Source organism: Centruroides sculpturatus, unplaced genomic scaffold (genome assembly GCF_000671375.1).
Source record: "Centruroides sculpturatus isolate CEXI.00-Female unplaced genomic scaffold, Cexi_2.0 scaffold113, whole genome shotgun sequence".
NCBI classification, from domain to species: domain Eukaryota; kingdom Metazoa; phylum Arthropoda; class Arachnida; order Scorpiones; family Buthidae; genus Centruroides; species Centruroides sculpturatus.
The window spans coordinates 554,138-573,174 of record NW_019385770.1 but is presented as its reverse complement, the minus strand read 5'-3'; the positions used below and the strand labels follow the sequence as shown (position 1 = coordinate 573,174).

Sequence of the window (19,037 nt, the reverse complement as noted above, 5' to 3'; positions counted from 1 at the left end):
GGCCATCCGGCCGCATATTTAGGATTTAATTATTTCAGTCGAAGCGGTAGGCTGCCACCTTGACCGCTCGGCCATCCGGCCGTCTAAACTCTCCGCCCTGAGGGTCCTATTAAGCGGTTAAGCGGGCCTTTTTTTTAGTAAGCCCACAATGGCCAGGCTTGTAATAGGACGGACATTGTGATAAGTGACAGGGCCTAACATATCGGGACGGACAGCACTTCGAAAAATTCGTGGAGTTTTTCGACTGTATGGATTTAATTCCGTCCTCAACAGCGGTAGACCGTAGATCTAGTAGACTGTCCCGTTAACCGCTCCACCATCCAGCAGTTTTTCCTTCCGTGTAATCTCCGAGTAGAGAAGGAATAACTGTACCAAACATAAAATAATAATTTAATTTATTTTATAATTTACATAATTAAACATACGGCATTACTTATATTTTAATTGTAACCAGGTGGCGATGTTTGACGTAAACAGTCAAAGATGGCCGAGCAAAGGTATACAGTGATGTTTTATAATAATTTTAATGTTTAAAACAAAAATGAAATTAATTACAAAATACAATTAATTTTTAACAGTAATGGAGAGAGTAGTGGTTCTTGGTGGAGTAGTTGGATCGAAACTGCTAAACTGAAAGTATGTCTGCATTTGTTATTTTTCATATAATTTAAAATAAATATGTTTTACGTGTTTAAAAGTTTTATTTTCTAAAGATTTAAAAATTATCCTCATGCAAACGAATGATTAATACTTCCGCAGATGTTTAAATTAGAAAAAATTAAGTAATGTTGGTGTTTTACTTGTTTATGTGTTAAAAACATCATTGCTATAATTAAAATGTTTTATTAGAATACATGTAATCATTTTTATAATTAAATCGCACATGTTATTAACATCCATATGGCGAAATCAATGTAAATAAGAAAAAATCGAATATTTAACTTACCATTGAATGTGTTCACCTGAATGTAAATTAAACCCGACAGCTGAAATTAAGTGTGTACCGTATTACAAATACTTACTGCTTAAAAATTAAAATTATAAAATCGTCATATTTTTAAACAATTTTTAAAAAAATTTCAATATCATTACAACGAAATTGAAGAGCTATAGCTATTTTATTTTGCCTGTTATGATTCTAAAAAGTCAAAAATTCAAATTAAAAGTATAGCTTTTAATTCTTACATGATTTTTATTTTCAAATTATTCTTGGTAAAATTTATTTTAATTAGACATACATCAATTGTTTTCTGATGTACAGTATAATGTTTTCAGATGTATTGTTTTAAATCAGTGATTCTCAACCATTGTGCTGCAGCATTTTAGTGTGTTGCGAGATTTTTGAAGTGAGCTGCCACTGCAAATATCCATACATAAGCAATATCAAACAAGTAGTTTAGTCGGTTCTATCTTCCTAGGGCGCATTTGGAAATTGTAATTGGTGTTACCGGTAACTGCTGGTAGTTACTAAGATGTTTAGAAAATGTGACCTAAATAACCAACTGCATTTAAAAATCACTGTTATGATATCACTGGTTGTCCTGTGGTACTTACCGAAGTAACCGTGTGTACCACCAAATTATTAATGTTGAGTTAATATTAACCATTAAAATAAATGAACTTTATTTTAATGGTGCACTAACTTCACTTCATCATACTGGTTGTTCCAAAAGGTTTCTATTACCCTTACTGTAACCAAGATCAAGGTTCCCAATTTTTTTAATATTAAATCAACATTGTGTTGTGTATACTGGGATGTTCTTTCCAACACTATGTACCAGGCAGTCATGTTCACTTAGCTTATACCTGTTAATCAATAATCACCATCCATATTTTATCTAATGTCACAACTCCTGCATTTCTCACAATCCATTTGTAAGAAAGAGTTGAAAAGGGATATAATTATCCGAAATGCATACTCAAATAAATAAAAAGTCTTTCTAAAGTTTGTCTTCCGTTTCATTGATGGTGTAATAAGTGTAGCGGAAAAGAAAAAGCCATCTTAGAGCTCGTATATTTGAAGGCAAATAGCTATGAAATTTTAAGAGAACTGAAAACATTTATTAGAATTTAATAAGATATACAGTTATTCTGATTAATATCTTAAATTTTGATGTTTCTAATGTCTTGAGGACTGCAAACTATTAGTCTCTCCATTTCAAAACAACAGCAGGAGAGATGGGAAAAAAATAATCACAGGGAATGAGAAATTAAATATCTAAGTGTTTGCAAATTTATTTATTTAAAAGAGATTTATCTATTTAATTTTAATTTTCTGTTGATCAAATGAAAATAGAAACTGAACAAATTTTTATTGTATAAATTTTGTATGAAAATTTAATATTAATCCATATTTAATGCAAATTGAAAATTATTACATGACATACATATCGTAACTCCATTTTAAATAGAATAATAGATGTCTGATATTGAGAATACTGTACATAATATGATGGCAGCTGACTTTATATTTGATGAACTGATAGAAATTATGCTTATTATCTATTATTTTCTAATTACATAACAGTTAACTATAATATTCATGACATTATTTATTTGAAACTTTAACATACATATTTGTGCTTACTTATTCAGCATGTTTTTTAAAACCTGTACATGATAATTATTAGCATTTAATGCAATAAATAATGAAAAATATGATTAGAAAATTGTTTTTGAAAATTATAACAGATAGAAAAATTTTGAGACATGCAAGTTACAATCAAATCATTGTCTACTTTCTATATAGTCTTTCAATTTATTTAGATGTTGGTCTCATTGCACTACTAGTTTCAGAATCCCACTGTCCCTGAAAGTTTGCTAGGCAATGATGCATCCATTAATGAATCTCTGAACATTTCCATTAGTGATTAATTTCTGTACTGTATATGGCACATTTTAGAAGACTCTTGTTATCACAATTGTTCTCATAAGGTATGGCCTTAACTAATTAACATTCCACATCAATATGAAATTTAGGCAGTTTCATAGAAGAATGAACTCACTGCCTGAATTATGTTAAAATGACATTAAAAAATTGATGATGTATTGAAACAGATAGCTTGACAAATTGACAGACTATGTGAAGAAACAATTGATATATACATTATAAATTTTTTAATTTCAAATGAATAAAGATTTTGATACTTATTTTGTTTTAAATGTGCTATTTACTAAACATCCACAAACAAAACTTTTTTTTTAATCAGTGTTGTATTTGATACAAAACCTACTAACGTTTTCAGCCTCCACCAAGGTCTTCTTCAGGTGCTGAACTAACTGGCATACAACACTGATGAAAAAGGTTTTGTTTGTGGATGTTTATTACTCAATACAGTGTTAATATTTAGAAGATGTTTATTTTGTGCTATTTACTAAATATCAATTTTACACAAAATTTCTTTATGAAGAAAGTTTGCTACCTAATACAGTTCTTAGCAAACCAAATTAATTGAGGTTTATTGTGTAATCATAATTTATATAAATTCAAAACCATAACAGAGAAGTTATCTTAAATCAATGCTCAGCTTTAAGATAATTTGAAATTTTGTGATGATGACTGCATATTTTTAGATATGAATTATCAATGTCTAAAATACTATAATCAAAATTATACAAATAGAGTAAAAAACATAGTAAAAACAGCAGAAATCTTAGTTTCTTAAATTAATCATTTGCTTGCTTATTCTGATCATTGACTATCATTTTTTTAGAATGACTGACTAGTTTAAATTAAAAAAATTAATGTTATTTTTAATTGATTGTGTTTTTACAGTGTAATGAAAAAAACAAACAGAAAAAGTCTCATTTTCTATGTTTTGTGCTAGTGCACTTTTTCTATAGACTTATCAAACTGGATAGCCACAGAACAGAATGACCTTGCAACATAGTTTTCTTCTATGTATTTATTTATTTTTTTTTTATGTGCATTTCAGACCTAACAGGTCCCTCCTCAGTCATAATACAGGTAACCCCCGTATAACACGGTAGTTACGTTCCAAAAAATTGCCGTGTTATGCGAATCCGTGTTATACGAAACAAAGAACTAATACGAAAAGGAGGGTTAGGTTCAAAAAATTAAAAACATTGCTAGTATATTTTCATAATTAAGATAAATATCTTCATTAAAATTTTTTTAAGTGATACATATTAATATAAATTAAACAATGTTTTCTTCGTCATCACTAAAAACACTATTAATTAACCGAGAGCGTTTTCTTTTTGGCAAGTTATCCTTATCCTCTGAGCATTTTTCTGCATTATCTTCAGATCCATGCTTTACCTTTTGCAAAATGTATGTAATTTTAGATTGCTTGCTTCTAGTTAAAAGGTCTTTATAAATTTCCTTATATGGTGCTAAGCACTTATGAAGAATAAAGCAAGTATGGAATAAGGGAAAAACATTCGGCAACATCAGAAGCAGAAGCGTCGCGATCTGGCAACATTGAAACAAGTTTCGAGAAGGACCACGTGTATCGACAGAAGGCGAGAAGAGAAAATTTACATACTTAAGTACTAATAGTTCACGAAAATAATAATTTTCGTGAACTATTATTACTTAAGTATGTAAAAATTTATTACATTTCCTGTTGTACGAGGGTTTTACCCAATTCTCGAACTGTGTCAGAGTGGATCCGTGCTATAAAAGTACCGTGTTATACGGGGGATGGTACCAATTTTCGAACCGTGTTAGAGCGAATCCGTGCTATAGAAGTGCCGTGTTATACGGGGGTTACCTGTACATAGATTCTTTTTTGGAGTTTTGGTGTATGCAAATATGTTGTTAGTTTTATAATGAAAACTTCTCAACACAGAAAAAAATTTCTTTAGAAACAAAATTATGTTTAAAGATTATTTTGAAATCTTTAAAAATAACGTTTAAAAAAAAGTAATGTTTTTTACTTCTCTTTCTGTGAATTTTTATACTGCTGCAATAGGGGAGAGATATTTCTTTAAGAAGATAAAACTTTTTGATAAGAGTTTACTGTCCAAATAGATTACCTTGCATTTCTGATTATCTAAAAATTAGTCATTCTGATTTATGAAGCAAAAATAATATTGCTTTTAAATAATTTTTTTGTATTTTACAAAATAGCAAGCTTAGCTATATTTGATAATTAACTATCAGTTTCTGAATTAATCAATTTATTTTATTTAAAAACATTAATTAGAATATGTAAATTTTGTCAAACTTTCAAAGCAGTCTAATAAAATAATAATATAATATAATATAGGAATTTGATTTTAGAATTAGATATCAAGTTTGTCAGTTTTCTGAAAATTATATTTAAAAATTTTATAATAAAATAAAGATACTTGAATATAAAAATACAGTAGAATTCATTTATTGTAATTATTTTAGGACTTTTCTATTTACTATACATTGATAACATTTTGCGAAACTTCATTACTGTCAGGATTAAGTTTTGTTGCAATTAATTTTAATGTTTCTTGTTGTTTATTTTGATTTCTATAACTTATAGAAATCAAAATAAACATTTTTCATGCAGAGATATTAAAGTTTTTATTTCTGCATTACTCCATATATTCTTACTTCCGAGATTGGAAAACTTGTGCTGTTTAAGTCACCAAATAGTGAAACAAATAGGAAGTATTTTAAGAAAACCCATGAATGCAGATATCTGTTTAGACAAGTAAGCACAGCTGTCACATACACAGACTTCTGAAGTTGGGCAAGTCAAATAACAAAGCTGTTAACACTAATGATGATAGTATCAGAAGCAATTGGCACAAATTTTCTTGCTAGTCTAAATGCACTCTTAAACCAATTTTAAATTCACCAAATGTAATAAACAGTATATATATTTCAAGAAAAATAATGTAAATTTCTTTACATAAAGAATGTGATGTTTGAGTAAATGCTCAAAAGCAAGGATTTTAACAAGTACAAAGAATAGTTTAAGCCATGGTTTATGCAAGACTTCATTCTGCAATTGGTTCAAAAGTTTTATCAGAAATTTATCTGTTGATTTAGAGATCATATTACTATACAAACTAGTACAATATTTTTTGTTTTATTATAAAAATTGACCAGAAAAAGTCTAAAATGCAATCAGGAATATTTTTTATAACAATTCTTTTCCTTAACTTTTGATATTTTCTCTAATCTCACATTTAAACTATCAGTTTTCATTTTTCCTAGGATTATATTAAATTTTAGAACTTCCATATTGCAGCTAAAACAGTTTCAAATAAATAAAACTATTATTGGACTGCAATTTGAAAAAATTGTAGACATAAATTCTCACTGTTGTCTCTCTTACTGTCTGTCCTTCCTTAATTTAATCTTGAGAATGGAGTTAGATAGATGACTGGTGTGATTTAACTGCTAAAGGAAAAATATGATGTAGAGGGGCAAGACTCTACTAATATGAAGGTGGAGTGCATATATTTTTAATTAAATAAATTAAAAATATGATTAAAAATTGTGGTTCGGCATTTTGATGTCACAATAAAATAATTGCTCGTTATTCATTTGAAATTCTTTTCAGAAAAAGAAAATCTTATTATATAATATATATTTTATATTTTTTTTAAACTTTCATATTCATTAATGAAATAATACTTAATTTAAATTTGGATTTCTTCTGGATTTATTTATCTAAACTTTTCTTAAGATGATTTAATAGAATAATGATGATAATAGTAATAATAATAATTATCATCATCATAATGAATAATAATTAAATTTTAAATGTATGCCTGAAATATTTTGTCATTATTTTTTTATAAAAAAATATATATACTGTATTCTTTCTGTTATTTTTCTTTAATGTAATGAAATCAATCAACTAACTACAAGTAAATTAAAGAGGTTGTTGGAAAACAATAGGATAAATGTTTTGAAGATTAAATCTCATCCTCAAATCAAATGTTGTAAAGAATAAATTTAAAAAAAAAAATGAAATTAGTATTCATTTTGGAATGTTGCTAAAAATTAAAAGTTACAGTAAAATTTAATGTTTATATCTTAAATCCATAATTTTTTTGAAGCCTCAAATAAAGCAACAATACAACAAGAAAGTTTCTATGTCTATGTATAAAGTCCTTTTAATCCAAAGAATTTTTCTTGGTAGACGATCTTACAGCATTTTGGTTAGAAAATTAGTTTTATTTTAAAAATTTGAACTAAAATGCATTTCGGGTTGGCTTATGTTTCCAACCCCTTTTCAGTGCTGTTAAAAAATATACAAATCGTAATAAAGGACGCAATGTTATTTAAAATCACGTTAGAAGATTTCTACAATACAAAACTTACATCTCAAATAATGGTACATATTAAAAATCTATTTCTATAATTTTATCTTCCATAGGTGTATAACAACTATAATATAAAAATATAAATTATTGCGGTTTAAAACATGTTATAAAACTTTATACACTTTAACAGTGTAAAACGTATTCATTTAAGATTTTCTATAAAACTTACATTTTTCAGTAAGAAAAATACAAGTAATTTAAATACAAAAATTTCTACAAGTAAACTTACTTGTAGAAATCTTCCTACATGATTTTAAATAATGTCATGTCCTTTATTACAATTTGTATATTTTTTAACAGCATTGAAGAGGGGTTGGAAACATAAGCCAATCCGAAATGTATTTGAGTTCAAATTTTTAAAATAAATTTTCTAAACAAAATGCTGTAAGATTGTCTACCAAGAAAAATTCTTTGGATTAAAAGGATGTTATACATAGGAATTGAATAAAACAGCAAACGTATTATATTAACAACAAAAAAGATTTAGACCGAACTTTAAGTAAGATCTCATATCTTCCATATCTCTAGATGTAATGTGGTGCTCCCATATTCTTTTGTTCTAGGTTCTAGTTCTAAGTTATGGATATACATAAGGAAAAGTGTATAATTTTATATTAATACATTTTATTAAGATCTTGCACTCTTAAGATGCAAGACCTCTTTTCTAGATTAAGAACCATTGGCATAAGTATACACATGTTAAAATAACATTAGAAACTTGTATAGTTTTTAATATGTATCCATTATTGTTGTCTAATGATTGACAACAAGATATTGCAATATGATACATTTAAGATTAAACAATCTTTAATGTTTTTATCTCCTTATCCATTATTTTGTGATTTTTGTTAATCCTTCTGTGAGTAAATGAATTTTAGTTCTGCAAATATGTAACTTCTATTGTATTGATATAATACAAGATCTTGTAAATTGGAACCTTATGAGTTTTTAGCCATAGGAACATATTCTATTTAATTTTTTTATTAATGAAAATTTAGGACTCTCAAGATAATTATGTGCACAAATATGTTATTATGGGTTTCTGAAAATGATATGAAAGAGAACAAGCCTGATATTTATTATAATAGACAGATTTCATGGCTTTAAGATCCTATCTGAGATTGTAAAAATCTGGAGACATATTAAAAATAGAACTTGAATCGCTGATGATGTTTATTTTTAGTTTATACTCTTTGATCTTATGAAAGAAATTGTTTTACTTTTTTTATGAAGCAAGGTGTAAACCCAAAATAATAAATGGAAATAATGCATAGTAAATTGGAAATAATGTACAGTACCTATAATGGCTATCTATTCAAGATAACCATTATAGATACATTATTTTCATTTTACTATGTATTTTGTGGGAATAGAGCAAATACCCTTTTAATCAAATTTGCAAAAATGCAGTCTTATAATGAAAACATTTTTGCATCAAAGTATGATAAATAGGGAATGGAATAGGTTTTCTATGAACAGGTGTGATAAATTTTCTCCATGTAATTCTTAAATATAAATTACATAACATTTGATATGAAAATGGAATTTAATCTTGGAAAACATTTATCCTATTATTTCCCAAAAACTTTATATACCAATCAATTAATTCCTTAAATTAAATTCCTTAAGCTAATTCAATTTCAATCATTAGATTGAAATTAAGCATAATAGTTTAAATTTTTATTTATAACAAGTCATTGCTGAATGAGTTTTAAAATTACTGAAAATCACTTATAGAAACAAATTTTAAATTATTCTGTTAGATAATCTATATCTGTAAATGAGAATGTTTGTTTGTTCATTATACATTCCTAGGCTGTTCAAACAATTGCTATGAAACTTGGCAGATATGTTAACATACTTCTAACTTAAATAATGTTGTACATCCTACACAAAAATATTAATTGAATTTCTATTTATCAATTAATATGTTTACATTGTTTCACTGGATTGACATGTAGCACCATCTATTGACCAAAAACTAGTTAAATTGGAATATTATGACAAATATATAAGAAATGATTTGAATGAAGTACTTGAATTACCTTAATTAACTTCATAAACTTCAATAATTTTCATTATCAATATCAAATGTCAGTAATGGTATTATCTGATATTTACTTTTCTGACTTCAATATTGGAAAATAACATATCAATATTTGATTATTTGATATATCAAACATCAGTAATATCAGAATTTAAGTCAGCTGGTATAGTTTACTTTACAATTTAGATGGGTGATAATCACCCATCTAAATTGTACAATACATATAAATAAATTGATTCAGTTATTTGTTTTGCTATCTTTTTCAATTTAAATACTTTTAAGATTATATTTTTAATCTTTTATATTTGAATGCTTATAATTTTGTGTAACCTTTGAGGTTCATGCATAAACCACGTACCCTATTTTATTTATAGTTTAAACTCATTCTATCCCCTTGATGGTCAAATGTGATCTTTAGCATCATCCCCCCAAGAAACCATATGAAAATTTCAATATACCTCCTTTTTGGAAAAGTTACAATAAGTTATAGAAACAAAGGTACAGTGGAGGAAATAAAGTTTATAAACACAAGCTATACTTTAAATAAAATTTTAATGTCCATGAGTTATACATTTTCTAGTATTGTCTCCAATCTATCTTCATTTCAAATTAAATCTGTTTCAGTAACAGATAATGTATATATTTAATGTGTGGTTTTTTTTTTTATATATTTAAAAAAAATCAATCCTTTAAAATACTTCTTAAAAGATTGAAAAACTTCAAAGGTTAATACAGAAGACAACCGTCGTTTTTTATCTATAACCTCATTTTATCAGAGACAAAACTACTAAGGATTACGTCCGTTAGCTTTTATTACAATACAATGCATTTTGGGTGCAAAATTTGTTACACATGCACCCCTCTTCAGGTAATACATAATTCTTTTGCTAAAGCATACAATGCTCCATTATATCAATGTCCTACCCTCGAAGCATCGTCCTAATGAAGAGGAGTGCGTGTGTAACAAACTTTGCACCTGAAATGCATTGTATTGTAATAAAAGCTAATGGATGTAATCCTTAATAGTTTTGTCTCTGATAAAATGTGGTTATAGATTAAAAAAAAAATGACGGTTGTCTTCTATATTAACCTTTGAAGTTTTTTAATCTTTTAAGAAGTTTTTTAAAGGAATGATTTTAAAAAAAAATATAGCTGTTTCATTTATACAAATTTTTCCAATTCTTGTGGAAGATCTAATCCTCTTCTCCTTTCTCTCAATTTACAAATATTTTATGACCTTATGTATATAATTCATTTTATGTTTAAAATTATTTAAAAATTGTGTTATTATTCTGTATTCACTTCAGACCCATTTAAAGGATTGTCCATAAATTACATAACACAGATATGGATATGTAGTAATTGCTGTAGATGCAGGTATTTGTTATATTGATGGGACAAGAGGATGAGAGTATTTACAGGAATAATGTGTGATGCTAGGGTTTTAAGCCTTGAGTAACAGAATGGTTCATTTTTATTTTCGAAGTGTTGAATAGCATTGAACTGTACTGTTTATGCCACTGCTTTGTATGTTATATATGTAATTAATAAAATAATGTAATGTTTACTATTTCCTGTGCTTTATATTATTCCTTAGTCAATTAAGGGGGTTGATTGAGGATATGCATTATGTAATTTTGGAGATGGGTGGTATAATAATGTGAGAATTCAAAAGTAGAGAATAATTTTATATAATCAGTTAAAAATTTATTCAATTCATCAACAGATTAAAGTAACATTTTAATGTCAAAAATGACACATTTTGTTACTTTTCATGGGAAAGGGAAATAAAACTTCCTTTGGGAGAGATGTTATCACACATTTCCGACGAACATCTATTCCTTGTGTCAGAAATGCATCCCGTCAGATGTTACGAATACTAAAACCCAATTGGAGAGGAATTTAGGATAATAGGCAGAGAAATCATATTCTCAGGGCAGTCACCAATAATAAGAACCTGCCATAATAACAGGCAGTCAACTATAATAAGAACCTGCCCGAATTGTATCAGCAGCTGATGATAATCTAGGATTGCCATAGGGGAGAAGCAATATAGAAGAGGACAGCCATAAGAATATTCCTGCATAGCTGAAGCGGTTGGGCATTGAAGTCCTGTCTCACTACTATACAGCCCTTCTCTGTCTCCATATCAGAAAGACATCTTCACATATCATTTGGATTACATCAACTGAAGGAATCAACTAGCGAGAGGTATTATAATTAGAACCTTTTGTAAACTCTCTCTCCATGTTTAGAGATGTATGTAATTAGGCATTGAGTTAGCGATAGATTATTCTTTTATATATGTCTTTACTTTTATTTATTAAACTTACGAGGCTGTTCGAAAAGTTCGCGGCCTTGCCTATATGCGGCGCTGTGATCAATTTAATTTTTGGCGGGAATAATTCAGCCATCCTTGCTAAAGATACGATACCAATTTCCGCTTGATTTGTCATAAAGTTTTGCCATGACAGCTTAGCAGATAGTCAGTGTGCACATGCTTTGTCAAAAATGGAGAAGACGGAGACTCGTGCGGTCATAAAATACCTGACGAAAAAAGGGTTGACCCCATCTCAAATCAAAGCTGACATGGATGAAGTTTTAGGAGAGTCTGCTCCTTCATAAACCACTGTGAAAAAATGGACAGCCCTTTTTAAATCTGGCAGAGAGAGTGTGAAACATGACCCTCGCAGCGGACGGCCGTCAACTGCTGTCACTGAAGAAAACATCGAGAAAGTTCACGATTTGGTATTAGCAGATCGCCGTTTGAAAACGCGTGAGATAGCTGAGACAACAGGCATCTCTGTCGACCGAGTGCACCACATCCTAACCGAAGATTTGGGTATGACGAAGGTCTCAGGAAGTTGGGTGCCGCATCTGCTGACCGCTGAGCAAAGACGTGTTCACACTTTGATGTCAAAGAAGTGTCTGGACTTCTACAAGAAAAACCCACGGGATTTCTTGCATCTGTTTGTGACTACTGACGAAACATGGATCCATAACTACACTCCTGAAACAAAAGAACAGTCGAAGCAATGGAAACACCCCAGTTCGCCACCACTAAAGAAGGCAAAAACAGTTCCATCAGCAGGGAAAGTGATGGCCTCGGTTTTTTGAGGATGCTAAAGGAATCATCTTTATTGACTACCTAGAAAGAGGAAAGACCATCAATGCTGTCTATTACTGTATACTTTTGGAAAAACTGAAGAAAGAAATCGAAGAGGCCACACTTGAAGAAGAAGGTTCTGTTTCACCACGATAATGTCAGAATCACTGAACAAAAAATAAACGAACTTAGCTTCCAATTAGTTCCACATTCACCATACTCACCTGATTTGGCCCCCAGTGACTTCCACCTTTTTCCAAATTTAAAATAATTCTTGGTTGGAAAGAGATTCCACTCAAATGACAAAGTCATCTCTGAAGTAAACGAGTATTTTGCACACCTTGACAAATCGACCTATTGTAATGGCATAAAAAAGCTAGAACATCACTGGAATAAGTGCATTGCTAACAAAGGAGACTACATTGAAAAATAAAAAAGTTTTAACATTATTTTGTTTGTTGTTCTATTTGAGGCCGCGAACTTTCCGAACAGCCCTCGTATGTTTGTTATTTGTTAAACTGTCTGTTCCCTTGGTTGAATATGGATATTCGAACCACCTATGATTAGAACTTACCCTTGACTTCCCCACAAGATAATTATACACCCCTCCTTTTAAATATAGATTTTAACAACACATGTTAAAATATAGGGCACAAATTCCTATCCTAGCTGGTGTCAGGTCCATGCCAGGACTGAGATCCCACAATCTTTTTGTCTTCCTTAATTTAAATAGTAATATATCGCCATCCAGTGACAGAGTGAGTGGGTCCTAATGTCCCAATCAATAGGGAACAATAGGGTTATGAGTAGTGTTGCCACCTTTTCAAAATTGCTGACCTGGACAGGGTCAGAAATTTATAAAAATTGGCAACACTGTCTCGAACAGGTCGTAACCATTTTTGAAATTCGTTTTGTATCAGCCAATCTTTATTAAATTTACGAGTTTGTTTCCTCTTTTTTAGGGCTTTCAATTTCTTGAGTTGTCATATTAAATAATTAAAATAAAAATTATAAACTTGTAAACAGAAACTGTCACATTTGCTTTACAATAGGTTTGTTCCAACACAAGTCCCTAACTGGTTTGAATTTGAAACTGTACGAGGCATGTGCAATGTCATTTTACAGCCAAGAACTGAACAACACACATGCCAGTTTTAAACCAGTTAGGGACTTGTGTTGGAACAAACCTAATATTTGCCAGAGATATTTGCAAGTTTGAATTTTAAAAGTACATTTTCTGCCACTCAGCCTAGGATAAGATGGAGATAACTTTGGGTGGGGGTATGAAGTTAGTCTCTAACCATTCAAGTAAAATACTTTCAAATATTTTTATAAATTTAATTTGTTTTATCACAATTTCTACAAAAACTGGACAAATTAATAATTAATCCGGACCATGAATTTAAAAACCGGCCTGGTGGCAACACTAGTTACGAATAACACTCTCATACCTTGCACATATTCTCACAATAACCATCCAAAGCATATGGCTTGGAATACAAATTCTTGTGTTCCAAGCCACTTGCTTTATATCATTGTCTTGCATGAAAACGTAATCATGTATGACAGTGTTACAGGAGTGAGATAGTAGTTGAAAAGTATAAAAATAATAATGTGTAATTTAGGGCAATCCCTACAGTTGCCAGGGTTTTTCAGAAAAAAGAAAGGAAGACTTTCTATTTCAAGTCAAACATTTTATTACATTGTATAGAACATTGTTTACATTAACTTACATGCTATTTACTCCTAATATTTCACTTGTGATTAGGTGCACTTAATAAGTTTTCATTCTGTTTTGCAAATTGGTGAAATTGCTTACAGTGAAAGAGAAATTGTGTACAATCTGTAGTTCTGCTTTGATCAGCTCTAGATGGTTCCTGTTTCTATCATATGTCCATTTATTCTTCATTACTGAAAAACCCTTCCTTCAAAGGTAAATTAGTGCATGGAATACTTAGTAAAAACCTCATGACTTTATTTGTGTTTGAACACTTTCCTTAGAAACTTTAGAAAAAATACAGCCACTTATAAACATCACTACTTTGATAATTAAAATACTCTAATAAAACATCCCTACACACACAAAATTTCTTATATAGCTCATCAAGGTTAACAAATTCTTGCAATTTTAATATAATGTATATCAATAGCATTTTCAAAACTAGAATATTCTAGTTGTAATTATAATGTAATTATAATATTCTGGGAGTTTTAAAATAAAATCTTTTGATGTGTATGGATGTGAGAGGAAAAAAAGGAAGAAATTGTCTTACAGACAAAAGAAAATGTACAAAAAAAAAATATACAGCTTATAAAGCTCTGGGAAAAACCTAAGATCTGGCAACTCTAGGAATCTCAAACTACAGTTCTTCAATCTTTCAAATAAGAAAAGGAAATCTTATTTTCAACACACTTATGTTTCATTGATAGTTTTTAAAAATACTTTGTATTTCTGTATAACTCATGTTAAATGGAGAGCATAAAAAGTATTGCTAATAGCACTTCCACTTAACACTTGAGAAAGATCATACACTGATGTTGCAAGGAAATTGGCTAATTTAATTGATTAATGTACTCTTTTATGGACTTTTCTTGTACCACTTTCTCTCTCCTAAACCAAGATATGTGGTTTATGGATGAACTCTTACATATAAAACTTTGCAGTATTTATTTGTACATAACTATATTCATTTAAGTAAAAAGTAATTACATTAATTTATAAAAGGCATTACTACATCCTATGGTGTTTCCACCTAAATCAGTAATCAAGCCAAAATTTTTTGGTGAGTCAGCTTTAGCCCCCAAACTACCACATACCAGATTTCAGCTTTGAATTTGTATGTGCTGCAACATAAAAATTCAAAAACTTTCTGTAGTTTTTCAGATATCTTGGAAAAACCTTTGTTGATTTTGATCAAATGAAAACTCTGTGATGCAATACCCTTTCATGTTTGTTATCTAAACTATTAAAACAGAATAAAATTTGAAACAAATGTAAAATGTAAAGTGTGTTAGTAAAGTTAAAAATACAACTGTTCACAATTGACATTCATTCTGGCATGCCAATAACACAATGTAAAGTTCAAATAGTTATGTCTCTTGAACTTGTTTGTCAAGAAGACATCTTACGATGAATGAGCAGTTGTCTAGCAGTAACACTTTCTTTGGCTATTGTAGAACTCAGTCAGTGAGATAGTCCAAACTTGCATTTCCCGCTTTCATATTGACTTTATATAGTCGTCGATAACCAACAGCCCACCAATCAGTGGTTTTGCTTGTCTTAGCTCTATTCCAGGTCTACCTCGGTGGCGTGATCTTGCCAACTGTCTTTTATCTGAGACACATGCATTATCAGTTCAAAGTCAACCAATTCTGTTGTTCTCTTCGACAGTGTTATTTGAAAGAAATTAGATAAAATTATCAAATGAGTCTACAAATTCATTTACTTTTCTCAAATTTGGAATGGAATATGTTTATCATCATTATAATTATTATTATTATTATTATTATTAATAGAATGTAATGTTGTGGTAAATTTAAGTTTTCTGTTTAAGTCTAGAAAATGTTTGAATATTAAGGATATTAATGGAGTAAATATGTTATATGATAAATAACAAGATTTAAAAAAAGTTATATCATGTATTAATTCAAACTACTCAATATATGTAATAAATAATGATTAATGTAATTTCAATAAAATTTTTTTGATAATTAAATTTAGTTAATTCAACTATGTAACTTATTTATTTTGTAATTCATTGCAGTCATAATTTCACAATTAAATATACAGCTAAATTTAATACATTGTTATTAAATGATTATAGGCAAACCTGTATATTTGAATCATTACTTGTTTGATAACAATGTCTTCAAATTCAGTGAAACACAGCACCACAATATAAATTTGTCAAAATAATTACTACTATTTCAAGAACTGTTTGTTGTTGATTCATAAAATGTTTTTGATCTTATTTTAGTCCATCTTCAGTATCTACATCATAACAACTCATTTTATTATGAATGCAGGATAATTTAAACTATAAAAGAATTTTAAATTCTATAATATGACTATTTCCTATTATAAGTAAATTAGCTTTGATCATTGTATTACTCAATTAATTTAATAACTTTCTTCTAATGTTATCTGAAAAATCAATAATAGTCAAAGCTGGAACTTCACAATATATAAAGACACTAAACATACCTTACACAGTTTAAATTTAATTAAAATAAATGTTTTTGGCCTAATTTATAATCTTTTGTCAGGTTTTTAAATAGAGATTCTATTTTTGGAATAAAATATTCATTGACAAATTATGTTTTAAAATATTCTAGAATCTCTATTTAAAAACTTGACATAGGATTATCAGTCAGGCTGAAAATATTTGTTTTGATTAAATTTAGTTGCTGGAAAAGTGTGTAAGGTGTGTTTAATGTCTTTATATATCTGAAAATTCAATCTATTGATTAATATATTCTAAAGTTGTGCTATACTGCAGGCATCAGTTTTATTTATAACCTTTCTATGCTTACATGATTAGTAAAAATTAAAATATAAATCAACCATTCTAAAACAACCATAACAGAAACTCATTGCTTCTCTCTTTTAATAGCTTAATGTTATTCCAAATTATATTAACATTAGTTCCAATGCAATTAGTTCTAAATCTTTTTTGAATTATTTGTAATTGTGTTTTAAATTCATTATAATACATTTCCAATATAAAAAATGAGAAATATTTTTAATAGCTAAAAAAATAGAAGTAAATTAATGTAACATATTATATTAATGATATACTTTATTAATTTAATTGAACTGATTTATTTTTAGTCATCTGAAGCATTAGAATTTATGAAAAGAGATTTAACAGAACTCTCTCAAACTGTTCAACAAGATACTGCTGCTGCAGTTAATACAACTGCTGCTATTTTGAAAGACAAATTACGAGTAAGTAGAATGAATTAAATTATTTTATTGTTAAAAAATATTTGGTAATATTAAAAATAACTTACAAAGAAAAATAATTTTTTGTGGTTTTTTTTTTTTTTAAATAATAATAGTTTTGGTAATACACTAGATTCACTTTATAGTGACCTTTAGGGAATCTGTTGAAATATGGTCATTACATTAAATTTTTAAAATATTTTTCAATTTTTGCAGGAAGAGAGTAATTACATCATACAATTTGGTGACTATATAAGAAAAATATTCTGATTTTAAAATAACTACTCTTTAAACTTATCATCAGAATCTATTATTATATCTTGGAAGAAATTATAATTGTTTTTATATTTACATATTGTAATTCTATCCATTTAATTCATTAACAAAATTATATTTATGCAGTACAGTAGACTCTTGATAAGTTGAAGTGGTGGAAAACCTTTTGAGTTATTGAAATTTTGAATTACAGAGATTACCATTGTTTTGATGAGATTATACATATCATAAAATAAACAATATAGTTACACTTAAATACATTATGTATTATTATTTTTAAATATATACATGTACAAAATAACAAAACATTGACAATACTAGTGAAAAAGTTTTTTACACAAGTTTGTTGTCTACAATTCTTGCTTCTTGCATAAAGCAATGTTTTTGTGCAGCAGTCAACCACATTAAAAACACTTGTTTTAGAAATGATGTAGTTTCTAGAATGTTTCTTTAAAAGCTTCAGAGCTTTTCTGGCCTCTGTATTTGTAAGGGAAGCAGGATATTTGTCTGTGACAAGATTTGTGTCTTCTTTATCTTCATTGTCATCTACTTTGCTTGTTTCTTACACTTTACTTCAGCAATGATGCCTGTTGTTTTTAGATAAGTGTCTGCAGAAAGCTAACTTATTGTCAACATTGACAAAATCTTCAAATGACACTTTTTCATCATTCATTGTAATGAGTTTGGCCCAATCTTTGATATAGTCAACAGAATGTCAATATTCTGATGGAAATTCTGATTTATTTGAAGTATCAAATTTTTTATTGAAACCTGTTTCTATAAAACAGCTTTCAATGATGCTTTATGCAACTTAATTTCAAATTTTGCCAATTGTTGGCATTGTATCTAGCAAGTTCATTCTAAACGCATATGATCCATCTTCAATAATATTCAGCATTTTTGTACAATAAACTTTCTGTATTGTAATTTAAAAATTTCTGGATCAAAAGGGTGCAATCTAGTTGTATTTGGTGGTAAAAATGAACTGTTATTGCTTTCAGAATCATGCAATGTAATTGTTGATAAAAATAATAATTTTTTGATTTCAGTAATTGTATGGGTGACTAACTTTTTTAGTCGGTCAGAAAAAAGTGCTGATAACATCTATGCTTTCTGATTTTCTGTCTATTATATAAGTATCTTCTTGGTATTATGGAAGTATTGAGGCCTTTAAAGATTTTCTAATTAATAATTGTAGCTTTTCAATACTTATCATGTTTGCTCCTAAAAGAAGACTTATACATTCTCTACTGTTTTTGTATCTCCATGGTCTGAATCACTTTGAACACCATTGTTTTTGTCTGGCAGATATTTAAAAATAAGTATGTTTCATTTGCATCAAAAATGTCATCTGAGTTATAGTTCTGTGCAATTACCATTAA

General features: G+C 28.7%; 1 long non-coding RNA gene across 1 annotated transcript; it reads left to right on the top strand.

The window, feature by feature from the left end:
- The first annotated feature begins 371 nt into the window (after nt 1-371).
- LOC111642000 lies at nt 372-17,384 on the top strand. The gene is made up of 3 exons (XR_002759505.1): nt 372-497; nt 579-636; nt 17,266-17,384. It is a non-coding gene; the product is annotated as an uncharacterized LOC111642000 (long non-coding RNA).
- Nucleotides 17,385-19,037: the final 1,653 nt, after the last annotated feature.